General features: G+C 46.2%; 1 pseudogene; it reads right to left on the bottom strand.

Annotated features, from left to right (window-relative positions):
* The window catches only part of LOC144673307 (uncharacterized), a 173,580-nt pseudogene that overhangs the window by 134,890 nt on the left and 15,123 nt on the right, over positions 1 to 23,567 (bottom strand).

The following is a 23,567-nucleotide window of genomic DNA, read 5'->3' as shown; positions in this document are numbered from 1 at the left end:
AGCAGGTGGGATGACTGAGTGAATCCCTTCCCACATTTGGAGCAGGTGAATGGTCTCTCTCCAGTGTGAATTCGCTGGTGCCTCAGCAGGGTGGATGAGATAGCGAATCCCTTCCCACACTTGGAGCAGGTGAACGGCCTCTCCCCAGTGTGAACTCGCTGATGTGTCAGCAGGTAGGATGACTGAGTGAATCCCTTCCCACACTCGGAGCAGGTGAACGGTTTCTCCCCCGTGTGAACGCGCTGGTGTGTCAGCAGATGGAATGACTGAGTGAATCTCTTCCCACACTCAGAACAGGTGAACGGCCTCTCCCCAGTGTGAACTCGCTGGTGTACAGTGAGGTTAGATGATCGCCTGAACCCAACCCCACAGTGAGAACACCTGAATGGTCTCTCATCAGTGTGAACACGTTGGTGGAACATCACTTCCCCAGAACTTTTAAAACACTTCCAACAGTCTGAGCATTTAAAAGGTCTCTCGTCAGTGTGAACTCGCTGATGGGACATCAGGTCTCTGGAGCTTTTACAGCACTTCCCGCAGTCTGGACATTTAAAAGGACTCTCCCCACTGTGAGTTCGCTGATGTTTCAGCAAGTGGGATGACTGAATGAATCTCTTTCCACAATCGGAGCAGGTGAACAGCCTCTGGCTAGTGTGAATTTCCAGGTGATTCCGCAGGTTGGATGAATCAATGAATCCCTTCACACACTCAGGGCAGATGAACGGTCTCTCCCCAGTGTGAACTCGCTGGTGTGTCAGCAGGTGGGAGGAGGTAGTGAATCCCTTCCCACACTCAGGGCAGGTGAACGGTCTCTCCCCAGTGTGACTGCGCCGATGTCTCTCCAGGTCAGGTGGGTAATTGAACCCTTTTCCACAGTCTCCACATTTCCATGGTTTCTCCCCATTGTAACTGCATTTATGTTCTGACAGGCCAGATGATCGGCTGAAGCCTCGTCCACACACAGAACACGTGTACGGTTTCTCCCCACTGTGAATGGTGCTTTTTCCTTCCATGTTCAAAATCCAACGACATTCAGGTTACGATAAATTGGGCGACTGCATCAGATCCTGATGTGATGTTTGGATTGAGTTTCCCGACTGCAAATCCTCGCCTTCTAACACCCTGTGGAATTGATTTAAAACAGAAAAAAGGGAGTGAGAGAGAACCCACAAAAACACAAAGGCAGGTTGTGAAATTGAGCTGAATGAATCAGGTAATTTGTGGGGCCGGCACAGGGAAAAGGGACTGTTAAAGCTGATGGATTGTCATAAAAACCCAACTTGTTCACTAAGGTCCTTCAGGGAAGGGAACCTGCCACCCAGTCTGGGTATAAGCAAAACCCTGGCTTCTATGGGAAGAGAGAAGGAGAGAGATAGAGATGGGAGAGGTACCAGGTAAAGCAGAGGGATTTTATATATCTGGAACTCGACCAGAACTTTGACAGAATTTCCCAAACCCTCAACCTCCTCCACCTAGAAGGACCAGGGTAGCAGGTGTATGTGAACATCATCACCTCCAATTTCCCCTCCAAGTCACACACCATCCTGACTTGTCTGACATCCAGTACTAAATGAGCCGAAATTTTCTGCATTTAAATATTGGGCAGATTGAAGCCATTGTCCTCAGTCCCCGCTACAAACTCCACTCCCTAGGCACCAGCTCCATCCCGCTCCCTGACAACTGTCTGAGACTGAACCAGACTGTTCACAAACATGGTGAAATATTTCACCCCAAGATGAGCTTCCAACCACATATCCACATCATCACCAAGACCACCTATTTCCACCTCAGTAACATCGCCCGACTCCAGCCCAGTCTCAGCTCATCTGCTGCTGAAACTCTCATCCATTCCTTTGTTACCTCGAGACTTAACTATCCTAACGCACTCCCGGCTGGTCTCCCACATTCAACCTCCCTGTAATCTTGAGGTCATCCAAAACTGTGCTGCCCGTGCGCTTACTCGCACCAAGTCTTGTTCACCCATCACCCCTGTGCTCACTGACCTACAAAGGGTTGGGGCTAAGGAGAACCTAAATTATAAACTTCTGATCCTTTCAAATCCCTCCATGGTCTCACCCCTCCCTATCTCTGTAATCTGCTCCAGCCTCACAACCCTCTGAGATATCTTCACTTCCTCAAATTCCATAATCCTGACTTGAAATTTTAATTGCTCCAGATTTGATCACAACTGCTGCACATTTCCCCTAAAAGGATGGCAGACACACGTGCATACTGCTGCACATCACCCCCAGCAGGGAGGAGGTGATGGATTAATGGCATTGTCACTACACGAGTAATCCAGAGGCCCAGGTTCGAATCCCACAGCAGATGTTGGAATTTGAATTTAATAAAAACCTAATTCAAAGTCTAATGATGACCATGAAACTATTGTTGTAAAAACCCATCTGGTTCGCTAATGCCCTTTAGGGAAGGAAATCTGTTGTCCTTACCTGGTCTGGCCTAGATGTGACTCCAGAGCCACAGCAATGTGGTTGACTCTGAAATGGCCAAGTGAGACACTCAATTGTATCAAACCACCACTGAGTCACAAAAAAGGAATGAAACTGGACAGGCCAGCCAGCATCGACAACGGCAAATCTCAGCCCCTGTCGACCCTGCAAAGTCCTCCTTACTAACATCTGGGGGTGAGTGCCGAAAGAGCTGTCTCACAGACTAGTCATAAAACAGCCCAACGTAGTCATCCTCACGGAATCATATCTTACAGATAATGTCCCAGACTCCACCATCGCCATCCCTGGGTATGTCCTGTCCCACCGGCAGGTCAGATCCAGCAGAGTTGGCAGCACTGTGGTATACAGTCGGGAGGGAGTTGCCCTGGGGGTCCTCAGCATCGACTCCGGACCTGATGAAGTCTCACGGCATCAGGTCAAACACGGGCAAGGAAACCTCCCCTCGATTGCCACATACTGCCCTCCCTCAGCTGATGAATCAGTGCTCCTCCATGTTGAACACTACTTGGAGGAAGCACTGAATGTGGAAAGGACACAGAAAGTACTCTGGGTGAGGGACATCAATGTTCATCACCAAGAGTGGCTCGGTAGCACCACTACTGACCGAGCTGGCTGAGTCCTAAATAACATAGGCGGTGAGGGAACCAACAAGAGGGAAAAACATACTTGACCTCATCCTCCCCAACCTGCCTGTCACAGATACATCTGTCCATGACAGCATCAGTAGGAGTGACCAAGGCACAGTAGTTGTGGGGATGAAGTCCCTCCTTCACATTGAGGATACCCTCCATTGTGCTGTGTGGCACAACCACTGTGCAAAATGAGATAGGTTTCGAACAGATCTAGCAACTTAAAACTGGGCATCCAATAGGTGCTGTGGGCCATCAGTAGCAGCAGAATTGTACTCGAACATAATCTGTGACCACATGGCCCGGTATATCCCCCACTCGACCATTATCATCAAGCCAGTGGGTCAACCCTGGTTCAATGAAGAGTGCAGGAGGGCATGCCAGGAGCAGCACCAGGCACACCTAAAACTGAGGTGTCAACCTGGTGAAGCTACAACACAGGACGACTCGCAAGCCAAACAGCATAAGTAGCAAGTGATAGGCAGAGCTAAGTGATCCCACACCAATGGATCGGATCCAGTCATGAATGGTGGTGGACAATTAAACAACTCACTCGAGGAGCAGGCTCCACAAATATACCTATCCTCAATGATGGAGGAGCTCAGCACATCAGTGCAAAAGATAAGACTGAAGCATTTGCTACAATCTTCAGCCAGAAGTGCCGAGTGGATGATCGATTCACAGATGCCAGTCTTCGGCCAATTCGATTCACTTCACGTGATATCAAGAAATGGCTTGAAGGCACTGGGTACTGCAAAGGTTATGGGCCCTGACAATATTCCGGCAATAGTACTGAAGACTTGTGCACTGGAACCTTCCGCACACCGAGCCAAGCTGTTCCAGCACAGCTACAACGCTGGCATCTACCCTACCCGGCTGTGTGGAAAATTGCCCAGGTATATCCTGTACACAAAAAGCAGGACAAATACATCCCGTCCAATTACCGCCACATTCGTCTACTCTCGATCATCAGTAAAGCAATGCAAGGGGTCATCAACATTGCTATCAAGCAGCATTTGCTTAGCAATAACCTGCTCACTGGCGCCCAGTTTGGGTTTCACCACGGCCACTCAGCTCCTGACCTCATTACAGCCTTGGTTCAAACGTGGACAAAAGAGCTGAACACCTGAGGTGAGGTGAGAGTGATTGCTCTTGACATCAAGGCCGAGTGTGGCATCAAGGAACCCTAGCAAAACTGGAGTCAACGGGAATCAGGGGGAAAACTCTCCACTGGTTGGAGTCATACCTAGCACAAAGGAAGATGGTTGTGGTTGTTGGAGGTCAATCAGCTCAGTTCCATCACATCACTGCAGAAGTTCCTCAGGGTAGTGACCTCGGCCCAACCATCTTCAGCTGCTTCATTAATGACCTTCCTTCCATCATAAGGTCAGAAGTGGGGATACTCGCTAATGATTGCACAATGTTCAGCACCATTCACGACTCCTCAGATACTGAAACAGTCCACGTCCAAATGCAGCCAGACCTGGACAATATCCAAACTTGGGCTGCCAAGTGGTAAGTAACATTAATGCCACCCAAGTGCCAGGCAATGACCATCTAACCACCACCCTTGGACGTACAACGACATTCCCATCACTGAATCCCCACTATCAACATCCTGGGGGTTACAATTGACCAGAAGTTGGATTGGACTAGCCATTTAAATACTGTGGCTACAAGAGCAGGTCAGAGGCTAGGAATCCTGTGACAAGTAACTCACCTCCTGACTTCCCAAAGCCTGTCTACCATCTACAAGGCACAAGTCAGGAGAGTGATGGAATACTCCCCACTTGCCTGGATGAGTGCAGCTCCCACAGCTCTCAAGAAGCTTGACACCATCCAGGACAATGCAGCCCACTTGACTGGCACCAGCTTCACAAACATTCACTCCTTCCATCACGGATGCACAGTAGCAGCAACGTGTACCATCTATAAGGTGCATTGCAGGAATTCACCAAGGCTCCTTTGACAGCACCTTCCAAACCCACGACTACTATCATCTAGAAGGACAAGGGCAGCAGATAGATGGGAACACCTGGAAGTTCACCTGCAAGTCACTCACGATCCTGACTTGGAAATATATTGCCATTCCCTCATTGTCACTGGGTCAAAATCCTGGACTCCCTTCCTAACAGCACTGTGGGTGTACCAACGCCACATGGACTGCAGCGGTTCAAGAAGGCAGCTCACCACCACCTTCTCAAGTCCAACTAGTGATGGGCAATATATGGTGGCCCAGCCAGTGAACCCCACATGCCGTGAATGAATTTTTTTTTAAAAACCAGCACTTTCAATCCAGGAATCAACTGAGTGAACCTTCTCTGAAATGCTTCCAATGCAATTCTATCCATCCTCAAGATTACCCCATAACTATGTTAGCATAAGGTATGAATGGTACAAGCTGGAACTTGGTCTTTCTTATTTTTCAATTCTTGTGCTTAGAGAATCTCCCCTTCCCTTCCCCAGATTCGGACAAACAGTAACTGAGACTGGGTCCCATTGTGGCCTTAAAAGTGGATAAATCCGCAGGCCCAGATGAGACGTATCCCAGGTTTCTGTGGGAGACAAGGGAGCAGGAGCCCTGGCATTAATTTTCAAATCCTCTGTGGCCACAGGAGAGATGCCAGGGGACTGGAGCACAGCTAATGTGGTACCATTATTCAAGAAGTGTGGTAGGGATAAACCAGGGAACTATGGGCCAATGAGTCCAACATCAGTAGTAGGGAAACTTTTGGAAAACATTCTGAGGGACAGAATTAATCCCCACTTGGAGAGGCAAGGATTAATCGAGGATAGTCAGCATGGCTTTGTCAGAGAGAGATCATGTCTAACAAATTTAATTGAATTTTTCGAGGAGACGACTAGGGGTGTAGATGAGGGTAGTCCAGTTGATGTAGTCCACATGGACTTCAGTAAGGCTTTTGACAAGGTCTCGCATGGGAGACTGGTCAAGAAGTTTAGAGACCATGGGCACAGGGCAATTTGGAAAATCGGATCCAAAATTGGCTCAGTGTCAGGAGGCAGGGGGTGATGGTAAAAGGTTGTTATTGTGACTGGGAGGCTGTGACGAATGGTGTACTGCAGGGTTCGGTGCTGGGTCCCTTGCATTTTGTAGTGTACATTAATGATCTAGACATAAACGTAGGAAGTATGATCAGTAAGTTCGCAGATGACATGAAAATTGGTGGTGTGGTAAATAGCGAGGAGGAAAACCTTAGACTACAGGACGAAATAGACGGGCAGGTCAGATGGGCAGAACAGTGGCAAATGGAATTTAACCCTGAAAAGTGTGAGGTGGTGCATTTTGGAAGGACTAACAAGGCAAGGGAATACACAATGAATGGTAGCACTCTAGGAAGTACAGAGGATCAGAGGGACCTTGGCGTACATGTCCATAGACCCTTGAAGGCAGCAGGACAGGTAGATAAGGTGGTTAAGAAGGCATGCCTTTATTTGTCAAGGCACTGAATAAAAGAGCAGGGAGGTTATGACAGCGCTGTATAAAACATTAGTAAGGCCACATCTGGAATACTGTGTGCAGTTCTGGTCACCACACTATAGGAAGGATGTGATTGCGCTGGAGAGGGTGCAGAGGAGATTCACCAGGATGTTGCCTGGGCTGGAGCGTTTCAGTTGTGAAGAGAGATTAGATAGGCTGGGGTTGATTTCCTTTGAGCAGAGAAGGCTGAGGGGGGACATGATAGAGGTGCACAAAAGTATGAAGGACATAGATAGGGTGGACAGGAAGAAACTTTTCCCCTTAGCAGAGGGATCAATAACCAGGGGGCACAGATTTAAGGTAAGGGGCAGGAGGTTTAGAGGGGATTTGAGAGGGTGGGGGGTATCTGGAACTCACTGCCTGAGGGGGTGGGAGAGGCGGGAACCCTCACTACATTTAACAAGTATTCCGATCAGCATTTGAAACGCCTGAGCTGACAGGGCTCCGGGCCAAGTGCTGAGAAATGGGATGAGAGGAGATCGGGGATGGATGACGGGCAGGGACACGATGGGCCGAAAGGCCTCTTTCCGTCAGCCCGGGTCTGTCACTGGGAGGAAGCGGCGGCCTCGCTCGGAGCAAACGGCGGGAGGGTCCCCCAGGGACCGGGAACTCCCTTTCCAGGTTTTTTTACTTACACAACATGTTTACGGAGCCGCCCCGTCCACCCGCCGGATCCATCGCTCCCTCCGCCCCGCCGGTGACTCCCTGGGACCCGACAAAGAAGCGTCTCCCCATCACCATTACTCACACTGCGCATGCTTCACCCCCCAGCCCCGCCCCGCCCCTCATTCAGTCCGATTGGCTGGAGGACGAGCCGCTCCCGCTCGGTCCTCCAGTCCTACCCCCCTCTTCCTATTGGTCCCTAGCTGCCGTCAATCAGCCGAGCATTGTGAGCTGTCAGGTGAGAGGTCAGTGTCGGGGGGGCGGGGTTTACAAATACCGAGTGCGGCCCCAGAGCCGAATCTGAACCAATGAACATTCTCCACTCTCACGAACCGCCGCTTCCGGCTTCTCTCCGGCACCAACCTCAAGTAAAGAGAGCAGGAGACTCCGAGCATGCGCAATCCACCCGGACAACGCGCGGCAGATAGAGCGGTTTCTGAGGCGCATGGGGCTGTGGGTAATCCGGCCGCCATTAGAAACCGAGTCTCAGTTCATCTTTCGATAAAAGCAAAATACTGCGGATGCTGGAAATCTGAAACACAAACTGAAAAATTGTTTCTATCTCCACAGATTCTGCCAGACCTGCTGGGATTTTGGAGTATGTTCTGTTTTTGTCTCAGTTAATCTTTATCTGAATTTGAGGAGGGGGATATTCTGTTAGCAAATAGAGAGAGAATTCGAAAGATCGAGGTCTATCTGCTACCATTTGCACCATGTGATAACATAGTTATTGGATACTTTTGAGGAGGGATAGAATTGGAGGCATTTCAGAGAAGGTTCACTTAGTTCATTACTGGGATTTTTAAAATTCGTTCACGGGATGTGCGCTTCATTGGCTTGGTGAAGATAATAGTTAATTAAAAAATAATAACTAATTAATTATAATACATGATAATATAATAATTATTATAGGCGCAGACCCCGGAGATTATCGGCCTGTTAAGTGTAAGCATTGAGTTCCAAGGTCGTTGTGTAAAATGTCTTCCTCACATCCCCGCTGTAGATCTTGGCCCAAATCTTAAATGTGTCCTGTAATCCTTTTACAATCAGATGATATGAACATCAGTTTTTAAACCAATCATAAACGTGTACACCTCCATCAAATCTCCCATCAATCTACTTTGCTCCAAGGAGAACAACCCCAGTTTCTCCAAACTAACCTTACAACTAAAATCCCTCATCCCTCGATCCATTCTGGTAAATCTCCTCTGCCCCCTCTCAAGGACCCTGACATCCTTCATAATATGTGGTGATCACTGGTTTGCACAGACCCAGATGTTCTGTGTTTGTGTCTGTGACATCATCACACATCAACAATAACACGGTGACATCATCACACATTGACAATTACATGGTGACATCACCCCGCTCCCCAGGTATTTCCTCAACTGGGAGATTTTTCTGATTCCAGTGCCTCTGATATCTTTACAGCTGCAGGCTCCAGCAGGAGAGTTTAAAACTGTAAACAGAAATTGTTTCAGAGCTGAATAGTTCTGACCATTCACCTACAACTTGGACCTTTAATTGCTATGCTGTTATCTGTGAGAGGTTCCATGACTCTGCGGCTGGTGTGATTCCTTTACTTTAGATCTCAATCTATTTCCATCTATTTCTCTGTTTCACCTCTTCCCTCCCTGAATACCGCCCTGCCACTTTCTAACTCCTTCTGTCTCTAACAATCAGAGTTTAGCTCTGTTTAGGATTTTACTCTTCCTTCTGCCTGTAATCCTTTTACAATCAGATAATGTGAACATCAGTTTTTAAACCAACCATAAATGTGCACACCTCTATCAAATCTCCCATCAATCTACTTTGCTCCAAGGAGAACAACTCCTGTTTCTCCAAACTAACCTTACAACTAAAATTCCTCATCCCTTCAACCATTCGGGTAAATCTCCGACTGTGTCTAAATGAGGTTTCCACCGCTGCCCAACCCCCAACCGTGTGCTGCTGGCTTACTAGCTTTAACTTCCCACAGTATCTTACATAATCAAGAACTGTTTTTCCAGTGCTAGATTCCATTTCTCTTCCACTTCTGAGCTTACACTGGCCATCACATAATGCCCGCCCTGAAACATTAATTAATTAATTCTATTGTGTAATAGAACACTCCAAGGTGTTTCACAGGAGTGTTAGAAAGCAACATTTGACACTAAGCCACATGAAGAGATATCAGGGCAGATGCACAAAAGTTTACTCAAAGAAGTAGGTTTTAAGGATTATTTTAAAGGTGGAGAGGTTTAAGTGGGAAATTCCAGAGCTGGTAGCCTTGGCAGCTGAAGCGGGAGACACCAAAGATGGAGCAGTTAAAATTAGGAATGCTGAAGAGGCCGAAGTTAGAGAAGCATAGATATTTCAGAGGGTTGTGAGGCTGGAGAAGATTACAGCAGTACGGAGGGAGAGACCATGGAGGGATTTGAAAACAAGGATGAAAAATTTAAAATTGAGATTCTCCTTAAACCAGAGTCTTTGTAAGTTGGTGAGCACAGGGGTGATTGATGAACAAGACTTGCTGCGAGTAAGCAGAGTTCTGGATTACAGGGAGGCTGAATGTGGGAGGCCAGCTGGGTGTGTGTAAGGAGAGTTAAGTCCAGAGGTAACAAATGAATGAATTGCAGGTTGAGCAATTACTTATAGGGATATGGGGATAACGTGGGGAAAAGACATTCAACTTATTGAATGGTGGAACAGGTTCGATGGGACGAAATGGACTACTCCTGCTCCTCTGTTCCTATAAACAGACTGGTCCAGCCTCAGACAGTTGTCAGGGAGAGCGATGGAGGCAGTGGCTTGGGAGTGGAGTATGTAGCAGAGACAGAGGGGGGCAGTGGAGAAGGGAGAGCCATTCCTATAATATTCAATACATTTCAGGAGATTTTATAAGGTTATTAGACAGTGATTTCCTACAGATTTCCCCAGCTTGAGAAGGGAATATCCTTATTGACTTCTCACAACTGATTTCTGACTAACCTCACTGTCTCTAAGCTTTGAGTCTGTTTTCCTAATTTCTTGATGGCAAACCATTGATAACATACTAAAGCTACTAGAATTATCAGAATCAGCAACACAAACCCTTGAGCTGCCACCAAAAATAAACGTCAAAACTTTTCCACTAAAATATGATAATTATTAACTGAGATTCATCCTCCCCACCTGCTGATCATCTCACACAATTCTAAATTATTGACATGTCGTAAATACATCTGGATCAAACAAAAGTTCATGCAGGGACTTTGAAGATTCTCCAGCTCTGTTCACCTTCATCCACCTTGTGGATATTTTCTAACTGATTCTGGACCTTGTTCGACTTAATTTGTCCTTTCTGACCCTCTTTAGAAATCTTGTCAAGGATATACTAGTAATCCCGTCACACTCTTCTCCAATCCCCAAGATATCTCTCACCCTCGGCCCGCCTGTTTTCTCTGTGAGACTATCTGTCACTCCCTGTAATGTGTCAATGCCATTGTATACTCCTGGCTTCACTTAGGAACTTCTTCATTCATGTTTAACTAAGACTGTTGCTTCTCAAGTTTATGATCTTGATCACTGTGATTCTACTCCTAACACCTCTTGTAAGATTGAGCTCCATGAGTCACAGATGACCCGAAAAGGGATCAAGTTCAGAAGAGATTTTAAAGTGGTTTATTGAGAAGCAACAGTTTAAATCTGATGTGTAAGCTAAATAGACAGGAAAACACACGACCCGTGACAGGTGAGAAAGGTTTACCGGTCCGGAGGACATACGGACGGATGACGCATAGTGAGTGCTGGTCTCTGTAGCTGGTGGTGACAGTCTCCTCTGAACGGTCAACTGGTGTGAGCCAGAGTGTGGGTATTGGGCTGAAGCCAGTGTGGATCACGTCAATATCTCTGTGCTCACGAGAAACTGTTTTAACCTTTACACAGGCAGTTGGTTTACGGATGGGTCATGAGTTCCAATCATATCAGGGTTAGAAGTGTCATGTTTCAGGGCCTGTGCTAGAGACATGTCCTTGGCAGAGATAACAGGCCTGTCCTGTGTTTGTCAGCCAGCAAGTTGCTATGGAAGTTTTCTTCATAAGAGAGAGAGTGAGCTGATTCTGTAATATTCCATAAATTTCTGAAGGCTTTATAAGGTCATTAGGCAGTGATTTCTTACAGTCCGTTACTTGGATTGAACTTGTCTCCATTCCCGTGCCGAGGGGATTTCTGTACCAGGCGGGAGGGGTAACATTTGGGAACTCTCGATTCTCCACCAATTCCCATCCTCCTACTTTCTGATGGATAATGGAGGTGTCGCTGTGAGTAATGTACAAGTCAGTAAGACTTGGCAGCAAGGATTAATCAGCGCTTTCTAACTGGAGATGTTAATCAGTGGAAACTCTCATTAAAATGAATTGAAGGATGCGTACCAAAGATCAATTTAAGATTGAAGTACAAGTTCAGAATCTTGTTGTAAACTAATTTCTGATGAGAGTTCCTGAATTATGGGGAAAGATCAATGACAAGGGACACTGCAGCCCCGAGAACACAATTAACTATAGATCCAGAATATTAAACTCCAGCCCAGTTACAGGGATTATTAACATCAGCAGAAACAAATCCCAAATGTCAGAATGAACATAGTTCAGTCCTGGATGTGATTAACAGCAGCAATTACAGCAGAATCCAACCCTTGCAGTCGCTTGTGAACTCGCTGGTGTGCCTGTAGGTGGGATGACTGAGTGAATTCCTTCCCACACTCTGAGCAGGTGAATGGCCTCTCCCCATTGTTAATTCGCTGGTGTGTCAGTAGGTGAGATAACTGAGTGAATTTCTTCCCAAAGTCAGAGCAGGTGAATGGTCTCTCTCCAGTGTGAATTAGCTGGTGCTTCAGAAGATCAGAAGACCCACTGAATCTTTTCCCACATTCTGGGCATTTGAAAAGTCTCTCAACAGTGTGAACCCGCTGGTGTCTCAGCAGGGTGGATAAACCAGGAAATCCTTTCCCACACTCGGAACAGGTGACTGACCTCTCCCCAGTGTGAACACGCTGGTGTGTCAATAGGTGGGACAACCGAGTGAATCCCTTCCCACACTCGGAGCAGGTGAACGGTCTCTCCCCAGTGTGACTGCGCCAATGAATTTCCAGCTGGGATGGGTAACTGAGTCCCTTCCCACATTTCCACAGTTTCCTCCCAGTGTGAACAATGCTTTTTCCTTCCATGTTCAAAGGCTGATGATCTTCAGGTCCTGATGAATCCAAAGACTCTTTCAAATCCTAATCTGTTGTTTTGTTTCAGCTTCCCAACTGCAAATCCTCCCCTTCTAATACCCTGTGAAATTGATTACAACAGAAAAAAGGGAGTGAGAGAGAACCCACAAAAACACAAAGGCAGGTTGCGAAATTGAGCTGAATGAATCTGGGAATTTGTGGGGCTGGCACTGGGAAAAAGTGACCATGAAAACTGTTGGATTGTCATAAAAACCCAACTGGTTCACTAATGTCCTTCAGGGCAGGGAACCTGCCACCCGGTTTGGGCCTACACTAGACTTTGGCCCACAAGGGAGGAGAGGGAAAGAGAAAAAGAGGGAGAGAGAAAAAGAGCGAGAGAGAGAGAGATGGGAGAAGCAGAGGGACTTTATGTATCTAGAGCTTGACCAGAACTCTGACAGAAATGCCCAAACACTCAACCTCCACCACTCAGCAGGACCAGGGTTGCAGGTGCATGTGAACACCATCACCCCCAAGTTCCCCTCCGAGACACACGGCGATATAGTTCCAAGTCAGGATAGTGTGTGACTTGGAGGGGAACTTGCAGGTGGTGGTGTTCCCATGCGTCTGCTACCCTTGTCACTCTCGGTGTTAAAGGTCACGGGTTTGGATGGTGCTGCCGAACCAGCCTTGGTGTGTTGCTGCAGTGCATCTTGTAGATGGTATACACTCCTGACACTGTGGCTGGAGAAACTGAGGGTGCCAAGTAAGTTGAAGGGAGATTTGATCGAGGTGTGCAAGTTAATGGTAGGTTTAGATAAGGTGGATAAAGAAAAGCCATTCACAAGAGCTGATAGTAAAATGATTACAAGACACAGATTTAAGATTTGGTGCAAGACCCACAGGGAGGATGTGAGGAAGAAATTTACACAGTGAGTAGTCATGACCTGGAACTCAACACTTACACTCAGAGGCCGATAATGTCCTGGTCCTGATGGATGGAGTGATTCAGTGAGGTTTTGATGTGATGTTTGGTTTGAGTTTCCTGTCTGAGAATCCCGGTGTAATATCCTGCAGAAAGTGAACAAGAGGCATTACTGTCAGAGGGCGGCCCTTACCCCGGCTCTGAGATCGGAAGAGGCCGCAGCTGCTGTCGGTTTGATGTAAACTGGGACCGGGTCCACACTGACTCCATTTCTCTCCTGCACTCGGCTGTCACTCACCCTTTCCCGCCTCCAGCTCCCGCACTCCCCGGGCTTCAGGTACAATGACACTGCGCCTGCGCGGAGCCACATCTGTCGATCCCCGCCCCTCCTTCACTCCGATTGGTTGGAGGACCAGCCGCTCCCGCTCGGTCCTCCAGTCCCGCCCCCTTCTTCCTATTGGTTCGGAGCTGCCGTCAATCAGCCGGGCATTGTGACGGTTACAGATGGTGAGAGCGGCCACAGACTCAGCCTGACTTGCTGATTCTTGGCAGCATTTTCTGTTTGGGAATTAGAGCTAGAGATGGATGGTCAGTTCCCCTCTGTCCGGGGGGGATTCACACTCATTTCCCTAGTGCACAGATTATCACCTTTACTTTACATGAGAAAGTCCCCGGTTCAATCCCGGCTGGAAGCTTTGTGTTTACAATTGTTACTGAGGAGGAATTAACAGTGAGTTTAGTTTCATGTCGAACAGGGGGACAGTTATTGTCTCATTCTTTAAAATCCCCTTCTTCACCTTTAAACAGGGAACGATAAGTCAGAGAAAACTGATCCACTGTGACCCTGAAACAAGATACTGCAGGTGCTGGAAATCCGAGCTCAAAACAGAAAATGTTGGAAACTCTCAGCAGGTCAAACAGCTTCTGTGGAGATGGAAACAGAGAATGTTTCAGGTCAGTGACCTTTTATCCAAACTGGAAAAATTTAGAAACGGGAACAATGTGTCAGGAGACGGGGACAGTGTGCCGGGAGATAGGACATGTGTACTCGACATGTTGTTCATCTTCATAATTCACAACAATATTCCTGATGTTCATCAGCTGCCTCATTTTCTTACCCATTAATTCCATTTGCTGATCTATCAGTAATGGACTTGCTGCCATCTCGAACAAAACTGCTTTCACCACTAGGGCTCCGCTGGTATTTAATAGTCTTCATGACATCATCACACTGGGACTGGATGACATCCTAAGAGTCCATTGTTTCTTAATGACCCACATCAATAACAAGAGGAAATATTAATAAACCTGAGCACATTATCTAGGCTGACACTCCAGGGTAACATTGAGGGACTGCTGCACTGTCAGAGACAGCATCCTTCACATGGAACTTGTGGAGGCTCTGGTCACAATCTTCCAATCCTCCTTATATAGTAGTGGTGTCAAAGGACTGACAGATTGTAAATGTTACACCCCTGTTCAAAAACACAGCAATTCCAGGACAATCAGCTTCATATCAGTGGTGGGGAAAGGTTGGAGACAACAATCCAGGAGAAAATCAATTGGCACTTGGAAAAGCATGGATTAATAAATGAAAAAAATCAATGGATTTGTTAAAGACAAATAATTTTTGACCAACTTGGTGAAGTAATGGGAGGGTGTATGAGGGGAGTGGGGTTGATACCTTTTACATGGGCATTCAAATGATGTTTAATATGGTACCACACAATAGCCTTGTCAGCAAAGCTGAAACCCATGAGTTTCAACCTGGGTATAAAATTGGCTCAGGGACAGGAAGCAGAAAAGTTTGTTTTTCAGAATGGATGGGAGTTTACAGCAGTGTGACCCCAGGGTCTCGTGTTGGCACTGCTGATCTCTTTGATATATGTTACTGACCTGGACATGGAGATACGGGCAGAATTTCAAATTTGCACATGACACAAAACTGAGAAATACAGGAAACAGTGAGGAAGATAGTAACAAATGTCAGGAGGACATAGAGGGACTGGTGAAATTGGCAGGCACACAGCAGATACAGTATATATACCATGCTGCTTGACACGTCTTATATCCTTACCAACTTTGGGAACAATGCCTGAATAGTCAGAATGGAGAGACATAAAGCAGATAGGAAACGGATTTGGAAACAGTAAAGAGAAGAAAATAATAGTGGCAATACCAGTGAGAAGTATCCATGGAAATGAGAATGGGATTGGCTGAATGCAGGAGCAATAGAAACAAACTGGGAGACAGGTAAGACTCGTTATTAAGATTGTTGGAAGAAATTTGTCTGGGAGACAATCAGCTCTGAGACATTGGACTAAAATAAATGTGTGTGATGTCACTGACATGAAATAGACAAACAATTGCTGTTTATTTTATATTCCTAGCAGGTCAACCAAGGCATGGATCATACTGAGTCAGAGGATCTGTGGTTTTCCAACCGTAAGGTTGTTATGCAATGTTATAGAACATTTCTCAGAGCCACTGGTTTATGTCAGTAAAATCTGTGCTTTCCTGTTTTTTGTATGGAAATTACAGCAGTCTTTTAGAGATTCAGTTGGAGAAATGAGCATAAAGTTGTCAAGAAACCATCATGTTAATGTGGGGACTGTTACCACTCCTGTGAAGCAGTTTGGGGCATTTTTACTACTGTTAAGGTGCTATATCAATGCAAGTTGTTGTTGAATGTGGGAAGGGACCGAATTCCAGTCTGAGCTGGAAACTCGTGGATCACTCACACTGCAGACTGATCACTCAGCAGCTGGATGTGGGAAGAGATGAAGTTGGTTATCTCATATACTGACAGAGCAACACAGTCACACTGGAGAGAGACCACCCCAATATTTCATGTGAGCGAGGGCATCTCATCGTTTTTCCAATTGTTCACACCCTAATTTTTGGGTTTAGAAGGCGCTCACCAAGTCTTTTTAGACAGCACCTTCCAAAACCATGACTACTACCATCTAGAAAGGCAAAGGCAGCAGACACATGGGAGCACCACCACCTGGAAATTCCCCTCCAAGCCACTCACCATCCTGACTTGGAAATATATCACTGTTCCTTCTCTGTCACTGGGTGTTATAACACAGCAGTTGGTAAAGACTGAGTTGTTTAAATCCAAGAGGGAAACTTGAGCAACTGTCATAACCAATATTTTTAATTGGTATGTTTGAGATGCAGCTCTGAATTCAGGAATAAGACCACTAAGCCTCAAAAGGTTTTTTTTATATATAAAACTAAATTAATCATTTATTAATTTAACAAGTTAAACACATACACATGTCTACAAATTACTACCATAATAGTTTTTAAACAAATCCCCAAATTAATCACTCCAGGTAAATCTTCACCAAGGCAACATTAACCCATAGACTTTAAACGGACACCAGGCAAAGCACATTTGAGCTTACAAATTAAATATGAGGTTCCTTTCAATTTGGTTCCTTTGCAGACACAGTTGTAGGCTTACAGGCTGGTTAGATCTTAAATGCCTCTGCCCTACACACACAAATTCCTTTCTGTTTATACCTGGCTTCCCATTTCAATGTAAATTTTCCATTGCATCCTAGGTTTTTAATGTCACATCTTCGAACAATAACATTTTCATCCCACTAATTTTATTAGTTATTTAAATACATTGCTTGGCGTCTCCCAGCTAGGTGCAAGGTTTTACTCCCACTCTTGAATGCTGTATTGAACAAATGCAAATTTACACTTTACCTTTTAACTTCCGTATGTTTATCTAATTAACATCTCAAAAGTACTATACATCAAAACACCCAGACTACCTGGCTTTAAACCCCAACTGTCAGAATGAACATGGTTCCGTCCTGGATGTGATTCACAGCAGCAATAACAGCAAAATCGGACTCCTGCAGTCAGTTGTGAACTCGCTGGTGTTTCAGCAGGTTGGATGACTGAGTGAATCCCTTCCCACACTCGGAGCAGGTGAACGGTCTCTCTCCAGTGTGAGTACGTCGGTGGATTTCCAGTGAAGATGGGTAATTGAATCCCTTTCCACAGTCCTCACATTTCCACGGTTTCTCCATGGTGTGGGTATCCCTGTGTCTCTCCATGTTTGATAATCAGTTGAAGCCTCATCCACATAGAGAACACGGTATGGTTTCTCCCCTGCTATGAATGGTGTGATGTTTTTTCAGGCTGTGTAACTGGTTAAAGCTCTTTCCACAGTAAGTGCACTGGAACACTCTCACTCGGGTGTGTGTGTGTCTCGGTGCTTTTCACACTGATGTTTGAAATCTTTTCCCACAGACAGAACTGACAAACATTTCTCCCTTCACATTCAAATTCCGATGATACTCAGGTCCTGATGAATCGAGTGACTCTGTCAGATCTTGAAGTGATGTTTGGTTTGAGTTTCCTATCTGCAAATTATCCCCTTCTAATTCTCTGTAAAAGGTGTTTATAAATGTCATCACTGTAAGAACAGGATAGAAATTCAAAACAGACAATTCTAGTTGCTGTGGAACATTATTTGCTCTCTTGTTCTCCCAAAGCTGCAAATCCCCGTCCACACTCTTCCTCCTCCCCGTGCTGAAATCCAGAGTTTTGGACAATTCTTTCTGTATCTTTTTAACAAATTTCTACAACTGGAGGTGACAATATGTCTGATCATTCACTTCAGTGATTACTCGTGACAAAACATTAATCTGAAACCCCCTGACCGACCAGACAGAATAGCAGACGTTAACCTTGTGTCCAAAACTTACTGTGTGGAGATTTAATGAGCGATTGTGAAGGTGGTTTCTTCAAACCTCCCTGGGTTTCCTTCCTTTCTTCTCTCTCTCTCTAACTAAGTTAAACCTGGGATCAGTCTCATGGCCCATTCTGGTTCCTGCTTCTCTTCCTGATGACTAATTAATTCCAATTAAACACTGAGAAGACTGAAAACACTGTTTTCAGTCCCCGCTCCAATCTCCATTTCCTAGATACCAACTCCATCCCTCTCCCTGGGAACAGTCTGAGATTAAACCAGTCTGTTCACAACCACGGTGTTAAAATTGATTTCGAGATGAGTTTCTGACCTCATATCTGTGTCATCACTCTGATCGCCTGTTTCCACCTCTGTAACATCACCCAACCTCATCCTGTCTCAGTGAATCTGCTGCTGAAATCCTCATCGCTGCCATTGTTACCTCCAGACTCGACTATTCCAATACACTCCTGGCTGGTCGCACACGTTACCCTCTGCAAACTTAACACCATCCAAACGTCTTCTATCCATGTCTTCACTCACAGTGAGGCCCTTTCCCCTAACATCCCTCTGCTTCCTGACCTGCCTTGGCTCCCAGTCAAGCAACAACTTGATTCTAAAATTCTCATCCTTGTTTTCAATTCCCTCCCTGGCCTCGCCCCTCCCTATCTCTGTAATCTCCTCCAGCACCACAACCCTCTGAGATACCTGCACTGCTCTAATTCTGGCCTTGTACATTCCCTATTTTAATCGCTCCACCATTAGTGACCGTGCCTTCAGTTCCCTTGTCCCCAAGCTCTGAGATTCTCTCCCTACACCTCTCCCTTTGTTTACCATACATTCCCCCTTTAATGCACTTGAGTATTGTTAAAAAAAAGAGACATTCTGTCAAAACATTTAATCTTGTACTCATCAGGACAGACACAAGAACATCAAATTTCAAAGATTATCAGTCAGGCTCATAAAGTGTCTCACTTACATTTGCTAGAAGCTACATATATTCATACACAGGGACTTGTCCTCTGCAGGCAGAAGGAACAAGTCCAGGCATGGCACATTTTGTTGAATTAAACAAAAGCACATGATGATAACTACCTGGAACATTCTCCATGGCAATGACCAATCAGAACTGACTGGCCAACCAATCAGCACCCTTTTCTCATGCAGTATAATCTGTTGTTCCCTATGAAATTTGGTTTATTTTCGGCCCTGCACTCTATTTCCTTTTTGAATGACTCCCACTGCTCTGATGTAGATTTTCCTACAAGTAGATGCTCCCAGTCCACTTTGTCCAGATCTTGTCTTATCATATTAAAATCAGCCTTCACCCAATTCAGAATCTTTATTTCTAGATCATCTTTGGCCTTTTCCATAACTACCTTAAATCTTACTCAATTATGGTTACTATCACCGAAATGCTCCCCCACAGACACTCCTACCACTTGCCCGGCTTCGGACTGCTGCCTCACTCGTAGGACTTCCTATGTGCTGGCTTAAAAAGCTCTCTTGGGTACATTTTAAGAACTCATCCCCCTCTAAGCCTTTCACACTTTGTCAATCCCAGTTAATATTGGGGAAGTTGAAATCCCCGACTATTATTACCCTATCATTTTTACACTTCTCTGAGATTTGCCTACATATCTGCCCTTCTATCTCTCACTGTCTGTTTAGGGGTCTATAGTACACTCCCAACAATGTGATTTCTCCCTTTTTGTTTTTAGGTTCTACCTATATGGCCTCATTTGAGGAACCTTCTAAGATATCATCCCTCCTTATTGCCGTAATTGACTCCTTGATCAACATGTGACCCGCACCTCCTCTTTTACACCCCCACCCCCGTCTCACCCAAAGATTCCATACCCCAGAGTATTGAGCTGTGAGTCCTGCCCCTCCCTCAACCATGTCTCCGTTATAGCAATGATATCATATCCCCATGTGTTCATCAACACCCTCAACTCATCGGCCTTACTTGCAAGAGTCATTGCATTTAAATAGTTGCCATCCAGCCTTGCCATGCTGCCTTCTGCCTTAACTTGACAATATATGCTCTGCCTTCCAGACTGACTTGATTTTTTCCTTCTATACTTGTCTGTGCATCACGCCTAGTACACCTCCACTCTGTAACCCATCCCCCTGCTAAGTTAGTTTAACCCCCCACCCACAGCATTAGCAACCCCCTCGCAAGGATGTTGGTCCTGTTCCAGCCCAGGTGCAACCTGTCAGACTTGTATTGGCCCAAACTTCCCCAGAAATGGGCCCATTGATCCAGGAATCTAAAGCCCTCCCTCCTGCACCATCCCTTGGATAGTGATGGAATTTTTGGAATATCCTTTTTACAGCATTTTATTTTAATTCATTCATGGGATGCGAGCATCGCTGGCTGCACCAGCATTTCTTGCCTATGCCTCATTGCCCTTGAGAAGGTGGTGGGGAGCTGCCTTCTTGAACCGATGCACTCCATGTGGTGTAGGTACACCCACAATGCTGTTAGGAAGGGAATTCCAGGATTTTGACCCAGCGACATTGATGGAACGGAGATATATTTCCAAGTCAGGATGGTGAGTGACTTGGAGGGGAATTTACAAGTGATGGTGTTCCCATGTATCTGCTGCCCTTGTCCTTCTAGATAGTAGTGGTCGTGTGTTTGGAAGCTGCTGCCTAAGGAGCCTTGGTGAGGATTTGCAGACGGGAAATTCAAACCAAACATCACATCAAGATTGGACAGATTCACTCCATTCAACAGGACCTGAACATCATTGTTCCACCTGCTTCACCCCTCATAAACAGTGTGAAGTCCATGATATTTCTACTTCTCCTTAGCTCTGAAGAAGAGTCATACGGACTCGAGACGTTAACTCTGTCTCTCTCTCCACAGATGCTGTCAGACCTGCTGAGCTTTTGCAACATTTTGATCTTTTGCCCCTAATAAAGATGGCGGCGGCGCGTGCGCCCTGATGCACTTTGCCCCCAATAAAGATGGCGGCCGTTACCCCCGGGTCTGTAACTGGGAGAAAGCTGCGGCCTCGCTCGGTGCAAATGGGGAAACGCTTACCCCGGGGACCGGAAAGTTATTTTTCAGGGATTGCTGTTTACATAACATGTTTTCAAAGCCTCCCGCCCACCCGCCGGATCCATCGCTCCCTCTTCCCCGCCATTCACACACTCACCGGTTCCGGATCCGAGAAAGAAGCGTCTCTCAGTCGCCATTACTCGCACTGCGCATGCTTCACTCCCAGCCCGGCCCCGCCCCTTATTCATTCCGATTGGCTGGAGGATCAGCGCGGTCCTCCAGACACGTCCCCTCTTGCTACTGGCCCGAAGCTGCCGTCAATCAGCCGGGCATTGTGACGGTTTCAGATGGTGAGGGCGGCCACAGACTCAGCCTGACTTGCTGATTCTTGGCAGCATTTTCTGTTTGGGAATTAGAGCTAGAGATGGATGGTCAGTTCCCCTCTGTCCGGGGGGGGATTCACACTCATTTCCCTAGTGCACTGATTATCACCTTTACTTTACATGAGAAAGTCCCCGGTTCAATCCCGGCTGGAAGCTTTGTGTTCACAATTGAATTTTTTAAAATTCATTTGTGAGATGTTAGGGGGAAGTTCAAGGATTTTGACCCAGTGACAGTGAAGGAACGGCGATATTTCCAAGCCAGGATGGTGAGTGACTTGGAGGAGAACTTCCAGGTGGTGGTGTTCCCGTGTGTTTGCTGCCCTTGTCCTTCTAGATGGTAGTGGTCGTGGGTTTGGAAGGTGCTGCCTAAGGAACCTTGGTGAGTTTCTGCAGTGCATCTTGGAGATGGTAGATACTGCTGCGACTGTGCGTTGGTGGTGGGTAGAATAAATGTTTGTGGATGTGGTGCCAATCCAGTGCATTGCTTTGTCCTGGATGGCGTTGAGCTCTTGAGTGTTTTTGGAGCTGCACTCATCCTGGCAAGTAGAGAGTGTTCCATCGCACTCCTGACTAGTGCCTTGTAGATTGTGGACAGGCTTTGGGGAGTCAGGAGGTGAGATATTCACCGCAGGAATCCTCGCCTCTGACTGGATCTTGTAGCAGGACTATGTATATGGCTGGTCCAATTCAGTTTCTGGTAAATGGTAACCCCAGGATGTTGATAATGGGAGATTAAATGGTAGTAATGCATTTGAATGTCAAGGGGAGTTGCTTAGCTTCTCTCTTGTTGGAGATGGTCATAGCCTGGCACTTATGTGGCATGAATGTTACTTACCACTTGCCAGACCAAGCCTGGGTATTGTCCATAAGACCATAAGATTTAGGAGCAGAAGCTGGCCATTTGGCCCATCGAGTCTGCTCTGCCATTCATCTGATAATCCTCAACTCCACTTACCTGCCTTGTCCCCATAACCTTGGTTTCCTTACTGATTAAAAATCTGTCTATCTCAGCCTTGAATATACTTAATGACCCAGCCTCTACAGCCCTCTGTGGTAAAGAATTCCACAGATTCACTACCCTCTGAGAGAAGAAATTCTGCCTCATCTATTTTTTAAATGGGCACCCCCTAACTCTGAGATTATGCCCTCTAGTCCTGGACTCTCTCACAAAGAGAAACAACCTCTCAGCATCTACACTGTCAAGCCCTCGAAGAATCTTATATGTTTCAATAAGGTCACCCCTCATTCTTCTAAACTCCAATGAGTACAGGCCCAACCTACTCAACCTCTCCTCAAAAGAAAATCCCTCCATACCTGGGATCAACAGAATGAATCTTCTCCGGGCTGCCTCCAGTGCCAGAATATCTTTCCTTAGATAAGGGGACCAAAATTGTTCACAGTATTCTCGGGGCGGTCTAACTGCTGCCTTGTATAGTTTTGGCAAGACTTCCCTTTTTTTATACTCCATTCCCTTTGAAATTAAGACCAACATTCTATTTCCCTTCCCTATTACCTGCTGAACGTTTATGTTAGCTTTTTGGGATTCATGCACAAGGACTCCCAAATCCTTCTGTGCTGCAGCCTTCTGCAGTCTTTCTCCACTTAAATAATATTCAGCTCCTCTATCCTTCCCGTCAAATAGCATACTCTCACATATTCCCTAATTATATTCCATCCGCCAAGTTTTTCCAGGTCTTGGAACATTTGGACATGGATTATTTCAGGACCTGAGGAGTCACGAATGGTGCTGAACATTGTGCAATCATCAGAGAACATCCCCACTTCTGACCTTATGATGGAAGGAAGGCCATTGATGAAGCAGCTAAAGATGGTTGGGCCGAGGACACTATCCTGAGGAACTCCTGCAACGATGTCCTGAGTTGAGATGATTGACCTCCAACAACCACAACCCAGGACTCAAACCAGTGGAGAGTTTCCCCCCTCATTTCCATTGACTCCCGTTTTGCTAGGGCTCTTTGATGCCACAATCGGTCACGTGCTGCCTTGATGTCAAGGGCAGTTACGCTGACCTTACGTCCGGAGTTCAACTGTTTTGTCCATGTTTGAATGAAGGCTGTAATGAGGTCAGGAGCTGAG

Source organism: Cetorhinus maximus, unplaced genomic scaffold (assembly GCF_964194155.1).
Source record: "Cetorhinus maximus unplaced genomic scaffold, sCetMax3.hap1.1 HAP1_SCAFFOLD_330, whole genome shotgun sequence".
NCBI classification, from domain to species: Eukaryota; Metazoa; Chordata; class Chondrichthyes; order Lamniformes; family Cetorhinidae; genus Cetorhinus; species Cetorhinus maximus.
This window is presented reverse-complemented; position numbering and strand designations above follow the sequence as displayed.